This window comes from Mirounga leonina, unplaced genomic scaffold, assembly GCF_011800145.1.
Source record: "Mirounga leonina isolate KUSES-001 unplaced genomic scaffold, KU_Mleo_1.0 Mir_97, whole genome shotgun sequence".
Taxonomy (NCBI): domain Eukaryota; kingdom Metazoa; phylum Chordata; class Mammalia; order Carnivora; family Phocidae; genus Mirounga; species Mirounga leonina.
Window position 1 is genome coordinate 4,950,346 of NW_023270889.1, and position 16,736 is coordinate 4,967,081.

Below are 16,736 nucleotides of genomic sequence, written 5' to 3' on the forward strand. Positions count from 1 at the left end.
TATTGAGATTTTACAATTTCTGTTTCACTTAGTTGGGTGCTGGGAGAAAAATTTCTATAATCTGGCTTTATTCTGCCAATTATATCTGCAAAAGCAAATGGATTGATTTTTCTTTCCTTTTTATTATTTGTCCCTTTATCCCTTTCCCTTTTCACATTATTATGGTTTCTTTTAATTTAATTTCTTTGTATATGTAATACACTAGCATGATTTCAAAACTAACAAGTTTATTTAAAAGGTCTCATTCCTATTCCCATCCTTTTAGTTCCCATGCATCTCTCATAAATAATAACTTCTAGTACTCCCATACATACAATTTCCAAAGTTTTTTATGTATATAAAAGCACAAATGGGGATGCCTGGGTGGCTCAGTTGGTTAAGCGTCTGCCTTTAGCTCAGGTCATGATCCCAGGGTCCTGGGATCAAATCTGACATCAGGCTCCCTGCTCAGAGGGGAGCCTGCTTCTCCCACTGCCTGCCACTTCCCCTGCTTGTGCTCTCTCTCTGATAGATAAAAAAAATTTTTTTTTAATGTAAAAAAATGATGGTATATAAAAAAGCACAAATGACTGTAACATCTAATTTTTCCCATTTTACACAATACATGCCATAGTACATACCCTGTTTTGCATATAGTTTTTCAGTGCTTTGGAGATTTTTCCATACCAGAACATAGAAATCTCCCTCAGTTTTTATAGCTGCCTCAAACTCCACTGCATGCCTGTATCAGAACTTTATATAACCAGTTTACTATTGATAGACATTTAGGCGGGCTTCAAAATTTGATGTTATAAAGAATACTGAACATTGTTACATGTAATTTTACATTTGATGTTTTAATAGTTTACACCACCCATAAACTATGTATGTGTTTTTTACAGCTTGTTAACAGTTTATTATCAAAATTCTGGACTTTTGCTCATATGATCAGTAAGAAGCAAGATAATAGTATAGTTTTTATTCATGCATATCTTGTTTTGAGTGCATTTGGTCATGTTTTCATATGTTTAAAGGTCATTTATATTTTCTTATTCTTTGTGCATTTATCTATTGTGTGTGTGTTTTTTTAAATTTCAAATAGATCTTTACATATTATGGAGATACTTACAGCTCATTATCAGCTCATTGGTTTGGGTGTTATGTCATTGAGGCAGATCCATAGCTACAGTGGGCATTAAGTTTAAGGACCATTAAGTTAGGGCATATGCATAAATGCATGTGGGTTAAGGTACACACTAATATAATTACCACATACAATGGTGATCTTTCCATCTTGAGACTGCAAAAAGGATTATGGTTCTTATTTATCTCTTCTTATGATATTATTTCTTCCCCTTCTCATTGCTGTAAATTGATTTCCCACCCCAAAGTACATGGCCCATTGTGAATGTGCTGACTCCCATTTACTACAGAACTAGACAAGTGCTTTAAAAAAGATATTGTACAAAATGGTCGTGGTAGAGTAAAGGCAAATTCTGGCCAAGGCAATTTCAGTCATTATCCTAGGAGGTAGAAATTGACCCCAATCTTATAAATGATACTATTTCTCTAAAATATATATTTGGATTTTACAAGGGAAGTCTGATGCACACACAAACACAAACGTGTGCACACACACGTGCACACACACACACATACACATCTGATGACTAGAAAATGTTGCCACTTACACAAAAGTCGAGGAAAAATCTCTGGTCTACAGTGACAGCAGTAGTCGTCACCTGGGGAGTAGGCTGGGGACAGTGGGGGAAGGGACTGAAAAGGGACACAAGGAAGTGTTGGCAATCATGAATATTCCTTCTTGTGGTGATGGTTTCATGGGGGTATTCGTATGTCAAAACTTATCAAAAAACTTATCATACACTTTAGATATATACAGTTAATTACATATAAATTATACCTCAATAAAGCCTTTTTTAAAAGGCAAAAAAAAAAAAGCTTATTGGGAGGTGTTGGAAATACTGGATATTCACATGCAAAAGAATGGAATTAGACTCTTAAGTTACACCAATCAATTCAAAATGGATTAATGGCTTAAATGTAAGACCTGAAACCATAAATCTCGTTATAGAAAACATAGCAACAAAACTGCTTAACATGAATCTTGGCAGTATGTATATATATATATATATATGTATTTTTGTAACAAATGCAAAAATATACAAGTGTTACTATATCAAACTAAAAACTTTCTGTACAGCAAAGGAAAAATTAACAAAATGTAAAAGCAACCTATAAAATGGGATAAAATCTGCAAAACATATATCTGGTTAAGAGGTTAATATTTAAATTATATAAGGAATTTTTACAACTCAATAACAAAAATCAAATAATTCAGTTAAAAAACGGGCAAAGGACCAGAACAAACAATTGCCAAAGAAGGCATACAAATGGCCAACAGGTATATGAAAAGGTACTCAACATCACTAATCATCAGGAAAAGGCAAAGTAAGCCACAGTGGAATACTACTTCACACATATTAGGATAGCTATTATAAAAAAAAAAAAAAACCCAAAAGGGTATGGAGAAAAGGGTACCCTTTTGCACAGTGGTGGGAATTTAAATTAGTACAGCCACTATGGAAAACAGTATGGAGTTTCCTCCAAAAATTAAAACTAGCATATGACTCAGAAGTTCTATTTCTGGGTATATATCCAAAAAAAAAAAAAAAAGGACTAGGAGAAAAGTTATGTAAATATTACTTTACTCAACTATGGGAAAGATCATTCTCTGAGTAAAAGCACAAAAAGACAGGTTGTTAAATTATACTGCATGAAAATTAAGGTATTCTACATATGAGAAATGCCATAAAATTGAGAGTCAATCTGACAAAAAGTATTTTCAAATAAATGCATAGATAGATGCCTCTCAAAATACTTTTAAAAATAACAATCTCAACAGAAAATTTCATTTTCAGTCATGCTTAGAAAATGGTTAATGATACAGGGAAATGCTCATGATCTATTATCAGCTAAAATTGCATAGAGAACCGATTGACAAAAAATATGCTAAAAATGTCCATGGTGGTTAGCTCTGTGTGGATGAGATTATGGAAACTTTTAAAATATTTTCATACTTTTCTGAATTGTCTCAGTTTTCTTTTATATTCAGAAAAGAATATTTTATTTAAAAAATGCAAAAGTCTAAAACACAATTATTGATCACTAAATCAATTTCAGGGGAATGGTGTGGGGAGATATTTGAATAAGTGTTCACGGTGTGTATTTGCTCGGTTCAGACACAATGTGAGCAACTGAAAGGAAGAACAAAGTTCAGTCCTTGGAGTGGCTGTTCTTTTACTGTTCTTTCTCTCTGAGGCCCCACTCTTCACTGTTATTTATCTGTGAGGGAGTGTCTACATTAGTAATTATAAAAAAAGATTAGAAATCAACCAGAAAGAATTCAAAAAATTAGAACAAATTCAAACAGTTAAAGTTCCTTATAATATTGCTGTATGTATACACAAACACATATAATTTATGTAAAGTGGATTATATTATGCATACTATTTGGCAACATAAAGTTTTCACCTAGAGCTATTCACTGACAGCTTCATTCTATTTAGAGGCTTCATAGTATCCCATTGTATGGACAGATCATATTTATTTAACCAATCACATATTGATGGAGAGTCATTCATTGGACAAGTCTTTATTGAGCACAGACTATGTGACAGGCAACTGCACTGTTCGTTGAGGTACTGCAGTGAACAAAGTGGAGATGATTCTGCAGAGCTTCCAGACAGATGTGCAGAGACACAAAATGAAGAGCCAGGAGATCCTGATCTCTTCTGCCCCAACAGTCATTGGGCAGTGTCTGACAGAGTAGGGAAGAGTTTGGTTCGGTTGTCTCTGACTGGGAGCAGCCCAGTTTGGTGCTGCTTGGAGCGGGGTTGTGATTAGCCTTGTAGGCTGTGAACACAGTGAGCGCACCAAGCACATGCTGTTTCATCATGACACAGTGAAAACGTCAAGGAGGTCCTCTTCTGCTTGGATGTCTACATCTGCAGCCAGCTGCAGAGCCCACCACTGCTGTGGAGCTGTTGAAGGAGTTTGTATTCCAGGTGTCAAGGAGCATGCTGAAGAGACCAACGTGCGGCCAGATGTGGTGGAGGGAAAGGAAGCGAGATGGGGCACCGGGCAATGGCAGCTGCAGGTAACGTCCTCCATTTCTGTTTGCAAGTCTCAGAGCATCTGTTCTCTTTTTTCCTCATAAAATATATTTAATTAATGTTACAGAGCCCAATGAAAAGAGGAGTACAGATGGAAAAACACAATCCTCTGAGTTTTGTTTTTCGTTTTTACTTTATAGTTTTTTTCTTTGTGTTTGAAAATGTTCTCTCTATTAATTCAGAATATAGTTCACATACAATGTACATCAGTTTCAGGTGTACAAGTTAGTGATTTGACAAGTTTATATATTATGCTCTATTCACCACCACTGTAGCTCCCCTCAGTCCCATTACATCCCTGTTACAATATCACTGATAGTATTCCTTATGATGCCCTCAGGGCATTGCAACAGGCCTGCTCTGACAATGTAGGATCATTCTGAAAATTAGAGTATCCTGGATACTTTGAAATACTTGACATGAAAACAGTCTATTTGGATTAAAAATCCATTAGCACTCTCAAACAAAAAATGTCAAGGTTTTATTTGTTGAGGGAAGGAAAAGAACACTTGTTAGATTCCTTAAATATCAATTCAACTTTTACGTCCTGACGCAAAGAATCACCTTCACAGAAACAAGTTCAGATTTCTCATTTTAAAAATATTGGAAAATATTTTATGTGGCTCAGTAATGAATTTCTTTCCTGTTTTGAACTATGCTTTTCTTATCATAAATATGTGGTATAAGTATATATATTTTTTTCATCCAAACCCAGTTAGGAAGCAAGTAAATGCCCTTGACTTTACCCCAGGGCCCCATACAAATATCAACTTTTTAAAAATCTGTGCTATGGAGTGATATAGGCTAGGAAGAACTGGTCCAATCACTGCTTCTGAAAGTATCTGTGGTGAAGGACCAATCTTTAAAAAATTTCCAATCTGTAGTGGATCATTACTTTTGTGACAAATTAAATGGCAATAAAAATGAATGACTAAGAAAAGAAAATGATAAAAAAAAAAAAAGGCATAAAATGTAAGATTCTGGCTCAGTTGGTTAAGCATCTGCCTTCGGCTCAGGTTATGATCCCGGATTCCAGGAATGGAGCAGGGAATCTCCTGCTCAGCAGGGAGTCTGCTTCTCCCTCTCCCTCTGCTGCTCCCCCACTCGCGCTCTCTCTCTCTCTCTCACTCACTCTCCCTCTCAAATAAATAAATAAAATCTTTAAAAGTATATATAAGCTTCTATTTTTTTAAATTACAAAGTTCAACAGATATGAAATTACCTTGCCAAATTGCTATAAATTATAAGTTTAATGCTTATTCTCAGTTCTTTACCCTATCCTGTCATAGACTCACTAAAAACCAGTTTGCAGACCAACAATAAAAAGCAGACCACACTTGTGTAATTCTGATCTGTTAGAGTTTCACTCAAAATTTGAGCTATCAGAAGCCACTGTTAGGTGTTTCTATATTATTAGGCATACAACTTAATAGAGTTTTCTGATTATTTCCTTGTAATAAATTCTTAGAGATGGAATAATAGGGGCGTCTGGGTGGCTCAGTTGGTTGGGCGGCTGCCTTTGGCTTGGGTCATGATCTCGGGGTCCTGGGATGGAGTTCCGCATCGGGCTCCCTGCTGGGTGGGAGACTGCTTCTCCCTCTCCCTCTGCCTCTCCCCCCAGTTTGTGCGTGCTCGCTCTCTCTCAATCTCTCACTCTCTCAAATAAATGAATAAAATCTTAAAAAAAAAAGAAATTGAATAATAGTCTTTTAAAACTTCTTTAGATAACATAAATCAACTTTTTTTTACTGATATCATGATTTTTTCTGTTACTGTATATATGGCTGCTAGACTTGACTTTTCTCTTATTTGTTTTATTGTCTTCAGAAGTGCTGCATCCTAGCATAGCCAAAACAATTTTGAAAAAGAAGAACAAAGTGAGTCAGTCTTCCTGATGTGAAGACTATAGTCATCAAGATAGTGTAGAACCAGTGGAGGGACAGACACCCAGATCAACTGAACAGAGAAGCCAGAAATATCCATCCACACATATTTGTCCAATTACTTTTTGACAAAAGAGCAAAAATAATTCAATGGAGAAGCGATAGCCTTTTCGATAAATGGTGCTGGAGCAATTGGACATCCATGGAGAAAATATGAATCTCAACCAAAACTCACATTTCATACAAATATTATCTCAAAAATGGATCAGGGACTTAAATATTAAGCAGAAAACTATAAAACTTCTAGGGGAAAAAAATGAAAGAAAATCTTTGGGACCTAGGATTAGGCAAAGAGTTTTTAGATTTAACACCAAAACATAAAGGAAAAATTGTTAGATTGGACTTCATCAAAGTATGAATGTATAAAGAACTCAAAATTCAACATTAATAAATAAACCACCCAATTAAAAATGGGCAGAAGGCACATGTAGACATTTAACAAAGAGAACATACAGATGAAAAATAAGCACAGAAAAGATGTTCAACATCATCTGAGGGTCAAGGAAAGGCAGTTTTCCAGCTATACTCAAAGAAGGAGCTATAAAAAATACTATCCTCATCATCATTGTTGTCATTATTATTTGTCATTAGAGAAATGCAAGTTAAAACCAAAAGGAGATATCACAACACAACTTCAGAATAGCTAAATTAGAAAAAAAAAAAAATAGTGATTACCCTAAATGCTGGAGAGGGTGCAGAGAAACTAGATCATACATTTATTGCCTCTGGGATTGTAAAATGGTATGGCTACTCTGGAAAACAGTTCGGTAGTTGCTTTTAATGCTAACAATAGACTTACTACATATATTACAGAAGACATATATTACAGAGAAATTTTTAAAACTATGCAGAAATGTGTACCTGAATGTTATGGCACCTTTTTTTCTTTCTAATAGTCAAGAACAGGAAACAACCTAGATGGTCTTTCAGTAGGTACATTCACGTCATGGAATACTACTCGGCACTAACAAAGAAAGAGATACTGAAACAGACAATAACTTGGATGAACCTCAAGGAAATTATGTTAAGCACAAAAAACTGATCTCAAAAGGATACATACTTTGGATTCATTCATGAGTCCACTTATGGAACATGTCTGTGAAGTGACTAATTATAGATCTGGAGAATAGATGAGTCATTGCAAGGGGTTAAGCAGATGCGGCTGTGAAGGCATAGGACAAGGGAACCCCGTGGTGATGGCCCAGGTAAGTATCTTAATTGTGGCAATGGTCACACAGAGCTACACATGTGATGAAATTGCAGAGAGACACACACACACACAAATGCATATATGACTCGTGATATGTGAATAAGCTCTATGGTTGTATCAATGCCAATTTCCTGGTTTTAAGGTTGTGCTATAGTTAGATTAGATTTTAATGATGGGGAGGCATTAAAAGTTATATATATATATATATATATATATACACACACACACATATATATAATCAATTAAACAATTTAATATTCCATTTCTAATGACTCAACATTAAAGCATTCAGAGGAAAAAAAAGTGTCATACAATGATGTGAGGAAGGAGCCTGGGAAAACTTTCAAAACGGAAGAGAGATAACATAGCATTCACTAGTATAAATTATATGCGTATTGATATCTCAGTTTTATGCCCTTCTCTTGTGGTAAAGAAAAATTGGAGGAAATGGGCAAGGGCCTACTAGCAGGAATTCCAGGCAGGCTGGTGAGTTGGCACTTGATTATTGAAAGCACTCAGCATTCCTTGGTATGAGGGCACTGTCCAAGTTCACAGCATTATTATTCCTATGAATTCAAAAGCCTTATTGGGTAAAAGCAAGGGGACTTTCTATAAACATACTGTTTTTATCCAGATGATTTCCTAGAATAATAATGAAAAATGATAGTGAAATATTAAAGGAATGGGCACCAAGTAAGGAGATTGCTTTTGAAATGATGCTTGGGGATACTCATACTTTACCCACCACTTGAAAGATTTCTCTCTGCCCATCAGTGATAGCAGTATTGTTATCATGGAATCACCAGCCTACCAAATAGTACCCTTTCTGCTATACTTTTCCTTGGGTTGGTTGGAAAGTCTAGAACTTTCCATCCCTGATATGTATCGGGAAAATGGGTAAAGAGATCCCAAAGGAAACTTGAGAGAAAAAGAAAAGGCATTGAAGGGGAGGGAGGAAGATATGGTTCAAGTGAGAAAACAAACCAACCAACCAACAAACAAAAACAAGCAAACCCATTCTCCTGTCTGAGTTTGTCAGAGAAAGCCAGGCATCCAGGACGCAGCTCATCTCTGTAACTCTCTGTCCCACATGATCTCAAAGGCAGAAGACAGAGAATAGGAAGCAGGCCCCACATTAGGAAAACCCATATGGAAGATCTCCATCTGTAGGCATCCTGAGTGTGGAAACTCACCCTGAGTAGCAGACATGAAATGTCATTTGTGGTGTGTAAGAAAGGGGAAAGAGAATGGAGATCTACCAGTATTTTTCTTGGGCCCCAAAGTAAGTCTAACATTAGAATTTTTGCTGATTAACCTATGTAATGACTTAATAGATATTTAGTCATAATTTTTACTAAATAAAGTGGATTTGTCACATTTTAAATAAAAACTCTTCAGAGGTCAGATAAAAATTATACTTGGACAAAAGCATAGATGGATCCTTAGAAAATCCAGCTGGCAATTTATTTGCATTATTACTTACTTTTTAAAGGATTATGAGGCAGAGGTCCATTCAAGCCACCTCAACCAGTAAATAATAAAAGAAAATTCATATTCTATAAAGAAATTTGTTTCCATGCATCTGCCAAGAGATGGATTCTGAAGTGTGACTAGGTAGTGAAGCTAGTTAATAAAGCCTGTTAGGATGAAAAAGAGAGAAAAAGAGAGAAAGAGTAAGGGAGGGAGGAAGGGAAAGAGGGAGGGAGGGAGGATGGGAGGGAGGGAGAAAGGGAGGAAGGAAGGAAGGAAGGAAGAAGGAAGGAAGGAGGGAAGGAAGGAGGGAAGGAAGGAAGGAATGACAAAATATTTACAAGAACATTATTTTCAACTTTTTTTGGGTAAGATAATGAGCACAGGAACCCATCTGCCTGGGTTTGAATCCTGGCTTCACCACTTACCAGTTGTGTGAACTTAACTTAGTTGCTTAACCTCTCTGTTCTTCATCTATAAATTAAGGGTAATAAAAATAACTTGCCTCACAGTGTTATTGTGAGGGTTAAATGAGTTAATAGCTGTTTTTATTTTTATAATCATAAGCTCCCTGCAGAATCTGAGGGCCAAGGAAGGATGGGGTTTACCAGCTGTGCTGCTCAAAGAATGAGTAATAAAAAATATCATCATCATCATCATCAATAGGTTTAGATGGCTTCACTGGTCAATTCTACCAAGCATTTAAGGAAGAAATAGTACCAAACTCAACACAAATTCTTTTTTTTTTTTAAAGAAGAGGTTAAAATAAAGAAAATAGAATGAGCTCCCAAATCATCCTCTGAGGCCAGTTTTACTGTATTAGAGCAGAACAAAGACATCACAAGAAAAGAATACTACAGACAACACTACATGAACAAAAACCCCAAAAAATGAACAACGAAAAGCAAACTGAATCCAGAAATATATATATATATACATATATATATATAAAAATATAAATATATGACTATACACTATCCAAGGGGGTATTTCTGCAATGCATCAAGGACTCAGGAAGGCCACTCTGTGGGATTAATTATTTAAGAAAATAATTCTCTGTAAGGAAATATTATGTCTCATTCTCCATGTCCTCACACTTGTTTCTCAGTCTCTCTAATGCTTGCTATGAGGTGTGGTAGCATCAAAGACAGAGTACAACGATCAGGGGGGAAAATGCAAAGGGAACAAAGAAAAACCTGGTTATTCAGGTCTGGTGCTGGCTTAAGTATAGTAGTAGAAACATGGTGTGCATCCCACAGTGACAAAGAGATCCCTCAAGCACTGTCTCTATCCACTACCAGTCTTAAGAAACACACCCATCACACTGATTTAGGCAAGTGCTAGATAGAAATCTCTCATGTTTCTATAACCAATCATTACATCCTCTCTGGATAGTATGGAAGGGTGATTGATGGAGCAATTTCCCTTCCTCTGTCCCCTTCCCCCCATTCTGCGATACTTTGTTTCTCTTATGACATGTATAGCCCATTTACAAGAAAATGTTTATGAATATAACTACCTAAAATCTATATTTGTTTAGAGTTTTTAGACTAAGCAGTGTGAATGGACATTAAATTGAAAACACAAATCATTTCCATGCCTTGGCAAAAAGCAAGTCCAACATTTGGTTGAGAACTAAAGGTCAAAGGAGATAGGCGGATCACTAGAAAAACAAATTACAAAAAATGATTCCCATAATAGTTTTCCAAGACTTTTCCTATACATGCTACACTTTCTTGTTTGGAATGCAGTGCTGTTTTTTCAGTAGTTACAAAAGAATGGTAACACATTTTCTCACATTGGAGATTATCTTTGGTATCAATGATATGCTCAGATTGCTTTGTCCTTAAAAATTAAGCATTATAATAGAATGCTTAAAAACCTTTGTTTGGGAACTGTAGTCTGGTAGAATATCTATGGAGGGAAAACTGCTTCTGCCCTCTAAGGCAAATCTAGTTTCCTCAATATTCCAAGTCAGTGAGACTCTTCCTTTAGGGGAAGCGGCTGGTTCCAGGGTGAGCTCACAGGGCGGGGGTGGGGGGGGGTGGGGGGGGGGCAACACTCCGAGGGGCTTCGGCAGCTGTTTCCACCAAACCAGGTGCTTCTCTTCTGAACCCTGAGCTCAGCACTGAAATACTTCCTGTTGTTTTCTGTCTCCTTCAGAGAGATCTCCTTGCACTGGGCAAAATCTTGCCCAGAAATACGCAGCTTTGAATCTTAGTAACAGTTTGTGCTGCTGGTCAGTGGGTGAATGTGAATATCATTTGGCAATGTTTTACCTGATTCCGACAGCTGTTGTTGAAGTTTAGCTAACCTAGGAACTCATAAAAAGGGCTCCAAACATTCCACATGCTTTCTTTAATTGTATTTCCCTGAATCTGCTTGGGGGAAGTCTTTTAGCAGATGTCCTAACCATATGGAACTGTCCTAGCAATTAATTTTTATAACTTGTGGGCTGAGAATGTATCGAATGGAAATATGCCTACTGGATACATAGGTATTGTTGACACTTTGTACAGAAACAGCTTGAAATACATTGTGGCAAATACATTTCATTTATGGGAAGTTCATCCTTCCTTCTCCAGAGCATTGCTCAGATATTCTTCCTTCACTGTGCCAGGCAGTTTGTCGAGATGCAAGATACTTTTTGCTCTGAGCACTTCAGTCTTCTCATTAGGGTCTCTGACACTATTTTTTTTTTCTATCTGAATAGACACATAGATTTATTTCTTCCTGTCCTGCACCTCTGACTACTTCATTAAATTCCTCAAAGTCTTACTTACTTACTGATGGCCTTAACTTCTGTAATATGTAATTTCCTCTCCCAATAAGCATGCACACCTTCTTCAGTGATTATAGGCAAGTTGTCTTTTAGACTTCTATCAGATGCATGCCAAAAATGTACCAGAGAAATTTACAAGAGAAGGCCAGAGAAGAGTTTTAAGAAATTTTTGTTGGCTTCTTACATATTCATACATATATTGGTTATATAAAGGATTTATATTAATTAATTGTATTATATAGTAAATATGCATTTTTAAATTGCTATTATTACTGTTGTTGTTATTTTAATCTACTTGTCCTCCTTATTCCCTGGGCATCTTTAGGAATGCAGTGTCCCTGCATTTAAGGAAGGCTGAGAGTTAAGTTTGTCATCTACCTTGCAGAGATCTGGAAGTACGCCTTTCCCACCACATAAAGAGCCCCCTGCTGTCAACTGTCCCAGATCCCATATTCTCTCTCTGTTTACTCCTTTAACTAGCTTTTCGTGGAAGTGTTTAAGTTCTGTAGTTGTTTTCAGTCAGCTCCTCTCACCTTAAAAAGGTGGGAGTGTGCCCTCAGAAAAGGAGTGGCCAATGAGGTAGGAGGAAAAGTAAGAGAGGGTGGTGGTGCCTTGGGAGCTGAGTGGTAGGAAGCAGGGATTCCCGGTGTCCAACCTGAGGAAAGCCAGCATGAGGTGAGAACTGGGAAGCTGCCCTTAGTAACATGGAGGCCATTTTAAAGGAGTGGTTGTGGCTGGGTAACTGGCAGGGATTCAAGGAAGAAAGAGGAGAAAACTGCAGACAGGAAGCGTGTATAAATCATTTAAGAAATTTCGTAGTAAGGAGAAACAGAGACACTAAGCAGTGAGTGCAGGGGTGAAAGCAAGCCAAGGTTTCTTTGTTTTGGTGTTCCCTTTAGTGGAAAGTCTGGATGCCTTTTTTTTTTTTTTTTTAATTGAAGAGTAATGATTCAGAGAGAGGGAAGTGCAGTAGAGTGGGTGGAAGAGAATGGACGGCAAGGGGTAGGTTTGTCCTGTACGCAAGAACAGACAGTTCCTCAATGTCCTGAGAGGGAAGGCAGGGTATGTGCTCACACAAGCCTGTGAGTGCGTAGATTGTTGGTGGGAGAAGGATTTCAAAGGAAATCTGGTGATTGCTTCTGTTACCTCCATGAAATAGGAAGCAATGTTTTTAGCTAATTCATGTAAAGCCTTTTCAGAGAATGTAAATTTCATTCCAAGGCAGTACGTGTGTCCAGACACTTTTCCGTGCATTTATTTTACTTTGTTTATAAAAACGTCTCCTTCGGGCGCCTGGGTGGCTCAGTTGGTTAAGCGACTGCCTTCGGCTCAGGTCATGATCCTGGAGTCCCTGGATCGAGTCCCGCATCGGGCTCCCTGCTCAGCAGGGAGTCTGTTTCTCCCTCTGGCCCTCCCCCCTCTCATGTGCTCTCTCTCATTCTCTCTCTCAAATAAATAAATAAAATCTTTAAAAAAAAAAACAAAAAAAACGTCTCCTTCAACTCATTCCTTCCTCTTCTTTAGAATTATAGACCCAAACTCAAGTTGGTACTCCCACAATAAGGGAAAGCTTGCAGCGGGTACTTGTAAGTAAGGACGTGACGCGTGTGTGTGTTTGTACAGGTGTGTGTCTGAATTGTTTTTTCTCCTCACCAGGAAGTGCTGTACCAAAAGGCACACACATGATATGACTGAGGCCCTGCGTCGGTCTCCCCAGCCTACCTGAGTTCAGCAGCAGGGCGGAGTCAGACTTACCTGGCACGTGGAGTATCCTGCCTCAAGGCTAAGTGCCTCTTCTGAAGCCTTGGCCACTGCAAAATAACCCAGGAGGCTCCATCAGTGTGGATAGGAGCTGGTGTATTACCTAAGTGATAAGTCTACTTTATTTGTGAGTTTCTTTCACGGGATAAAGGCGCCAATCTCATCCTTCAGGGCACTTTGGGGAGCATGCTCTATACTCCTAAGGGTGTGAATATACTGAGCCCCACTGCCCACCACGGTGATGCTGTGAAGGCTCCGGCTATTCATCACGCTCTCCTCTTGGCCCTGTTCCCTCCCTCTTCCTTCCGGGAATGATTCCCTAACAGATGCCTGAGCCTAAGTACTGGACTCAGGCTCTGCTTTTGTGACCCTTAAAATGAAGAGGACATTTAAAACCAAAAAGGGGACTATAAAATACAATGATAGAATAAATCTGAACTGATAGATAGGCATATTCAGAAGCTGAATTTTATTCTGAAATTTCCTGGTACCCAAAACTCACAGAAGAAATGATGGTCAAATAATGATTATCGTCTTAGAAAAAGAAGCATAATGATTGATTTGGCAAAACTCATTTATCTCTTGAAAAAGATTATAAAGAAAATTCAAACTTGGGTAAGATATAATAATGCCTTCAAATGAAATATTGTGATGCGGCAGCCATATTCTTCTCATCTCCCCATCTGGAAAACTGAGCCCCTAATGCTGTTCATACACAGCTCAGGCATTCTGGCCGGTGATCAGGCACATGGAATGCATCGCGTGTTGATCATCTGCAATGTTTCAGGTTATTCCAAAAGCTAAAATTTGATAATATACCGTGATACTGCTGATGAAAATCTTGAGAGCTTTTTTAAGAAGTAGAGTACAAAAATCTGATGAAATATTTTCTCTTGTTGCAGACTCTACAATAAACTAATAAGGGCTTTGATTTGCCTTATAATTAAGCAGGCAAACTCCTCTCCCCTTGGGAAAGGGCACAGACTCTAGATTTGTCAAGCTATGAAAAGGCGAAGTATGTCACAGCGGTTACAGTGCTGTCTTTCAGGTTTAAATGGAGATGTTTGCTGCCATCGAATGCCTAGACCAGTTCAAAAAGATTGTCCTTGTCCTCTTGTTTGCCTCCAGCCTTACACGGTCAGAAGGGAGCAAGTCAGTGCCTGATATTTCTGTGTAGCTGTTCAGTCTATAAATAGCAGCTTTGTGAACTATTAATAACAGAAACTTCTCACAATGCAGGGCTCCCAGCGTGTAGAGTGAGGTTTTTCTGAGGAGCCTAAGATCTAGTCCAAATGCTGGTGTGGGCCTTCCTGGGTATGTTACCCCTTGTACCAATTGGGGTTCAAGGAGAGAAGCAGAACCAGTAGGAGATGTATATTAAGAAATGTATTGTGGAGACCAACTAGATGAGTCCAAACTCCGTAGGGCAGATCATCAGGAAGGGTGGGCTGGAACATTTGGGCACAGAGGAAAGTTGCTGTCCACAAGAGGAAATTGCTTCTTCAGGGAAGCCTCAGTTCCACTCAAGGCTTTTCAACGCATTGAATCGGGTCCACCAAGATTATCTAGGATAATCTCCCTTCCTAAACTCAATTGATTATAGTTACATCCCATGTACAAAATATTTCCATGGCAACACCTCTATTAGTGTTTGCTTGAATCCCGGGGACGGTAGCCTAGCCCAGTTGACACAGCACACTGACCATCACACATGTAAAGAAGAATTACGAACTTTGCAGACCTTAGCAACACAAGAAGCAGTCTGGTAAAACTTGTTTGGATGAAAGTGAGCAAGAAAAACAGAATGGTGAAAAGCTCTCTTCTCGGTAGTATCTTTCTGCAAAGTACTTTGTACTTAATATAGTCATTCTTCAAGTACAGTAGTAATCTATCTTATACTTTGAATACCTTTTAGCAAAGGGTCTCAGGGTTTCCAGGGACTCATGACTGAACAAGACACGTTCCCCAAAGAACCTCATTGACACCCTTCTCGTTTTTCAGAAGATCTTTGGTGAATTGACTGAGGATCTTTGAGTGGCTAACAGCAGATAGATTAAAAAATTCTCTATCAGGGAAATCCCAGGAACATGACCATGGTCTCAGAAGATGTTAACATTAAACAAATTTCTAGAGCATGGACTAGAACATCTCTCATGCTACATAATATCTGTACTAATAACATTGGGACACCTGTGCCCAGGACTGGTGGCTTAGGGTGTGGCACTAGCCCTCGTTAAAGATGGGCTGGCATCCTGGGAGGTCACTAGCAAAGATTTCTAAAGCAACATCTTACCTTATTAAATCCTGAGGTTCTTTATATAAATTTAAAAACCTGACTTGAGGCACCTGGGTGGCTCAGTCAGTTGAACATCCGACTTTTGATTTCAGCTCAGGTCACAATCTCCAGATCAGATCATGAGATGGAACTCCGCAGAAGGCTCCCCGTCAGCAGGGAGTCTGCTTGAGATTCTCTCTCTCTCCCTCTTCCTTCCTCCCTCTCCCTCTGCCCCTCACCCTGCTCATACGCTCTCTCTCCCTCTCTCTAAAATAAATAAATAAATCTTAAAGAAAGGAACAAAACACGAGACTCGCCTTCCTAAAATAATTTATTCTCCTGGAAAGGTTACCTGGTTCAGCAATGACAAATAATTTTGAGAGAAAATGAGAGTGGCCAGACTGTGCTACATTAATGTGATGTTAGCTTGTGCGGGTTCTTGATTGTCATTGGAATGAGTGGCATTTTTTGTTGTTGTTAGTTACAGTAACTTAATCTGAGAGCACGCCTCTGAGGAATAAAATGAGAGTGGGATAGAAGTTCAAAGTTGATACTACACAGGTGGTCTTGAAAATCCCACATGGGTATGGAAAATCTGAAGTAAATGTAAGGGTTAACAGGATTTACAAATTGCCTGTGAGTAATGTAGGCCAGGAAGACAGTCTACTTCCTTATATGCTCATCATCTGCCTTTAGCTAGTCTTCCCGTGTTAGAAAAACTCAACTGGGGATAATGTGAAGTAATCAGTTTTCATGGTTTGTGTTCCTTCCACGTCACTTTTTTTGTGATGAGGATTGTGCCTTTCAAAACTTTTATATTTAATTCCTGGCTTTTCCTGTAGCTTTGTTTTTATTACAAATATTAAAGAAATACAAAACTGCTGCCCATGCAGAATAAAACGATGTGCAGTGCCAATCAGCTTGGCTTCTGTACAGGGGTTTTAAATTGTGCTGATTTCCTAAATATCCTCCTGCACTAACTTCTTAGATAAGTACAGTTATGAAGTTAAGGAAATAAAGAAAGTTCTAAATAAAAAATTGGAACTGACGTTATACTTTCAAACATATTATCCCTTCAAGTAGGCATTCAGAGCAACCCACTGCACATTCTGTGATTAAATTG

At 38.1% G+C, this 16,736-nt stretch overlaps 1 long non-coding RNA gene across 1 annotated transcript in view; it reads right to left on the reverse strand.

The window, feature by feature from the left end:
• Positions 1-15,697, reverse strand: part of LOC118006554 — a 34,916-nt gene extending 19,219 nt beyond the window's left edge. The window contains exons 1-2 of the long non-coding RNA XR_004678112.1: positions 15,685-15,697; positions 13,333-13,388 (exon numbers count right to left, since the gene is read on the reverse strand). This is a non-coding gene — a long non-coding RNA (uncharacterized LOC118006554). The remainder of the gene's footprint in view (positions 1-13,332; positions 13,389-15,684) is intronic.
• Between the last annotated feature and the right edge of the window lie 1,039 nt (positions 15,698-16,736).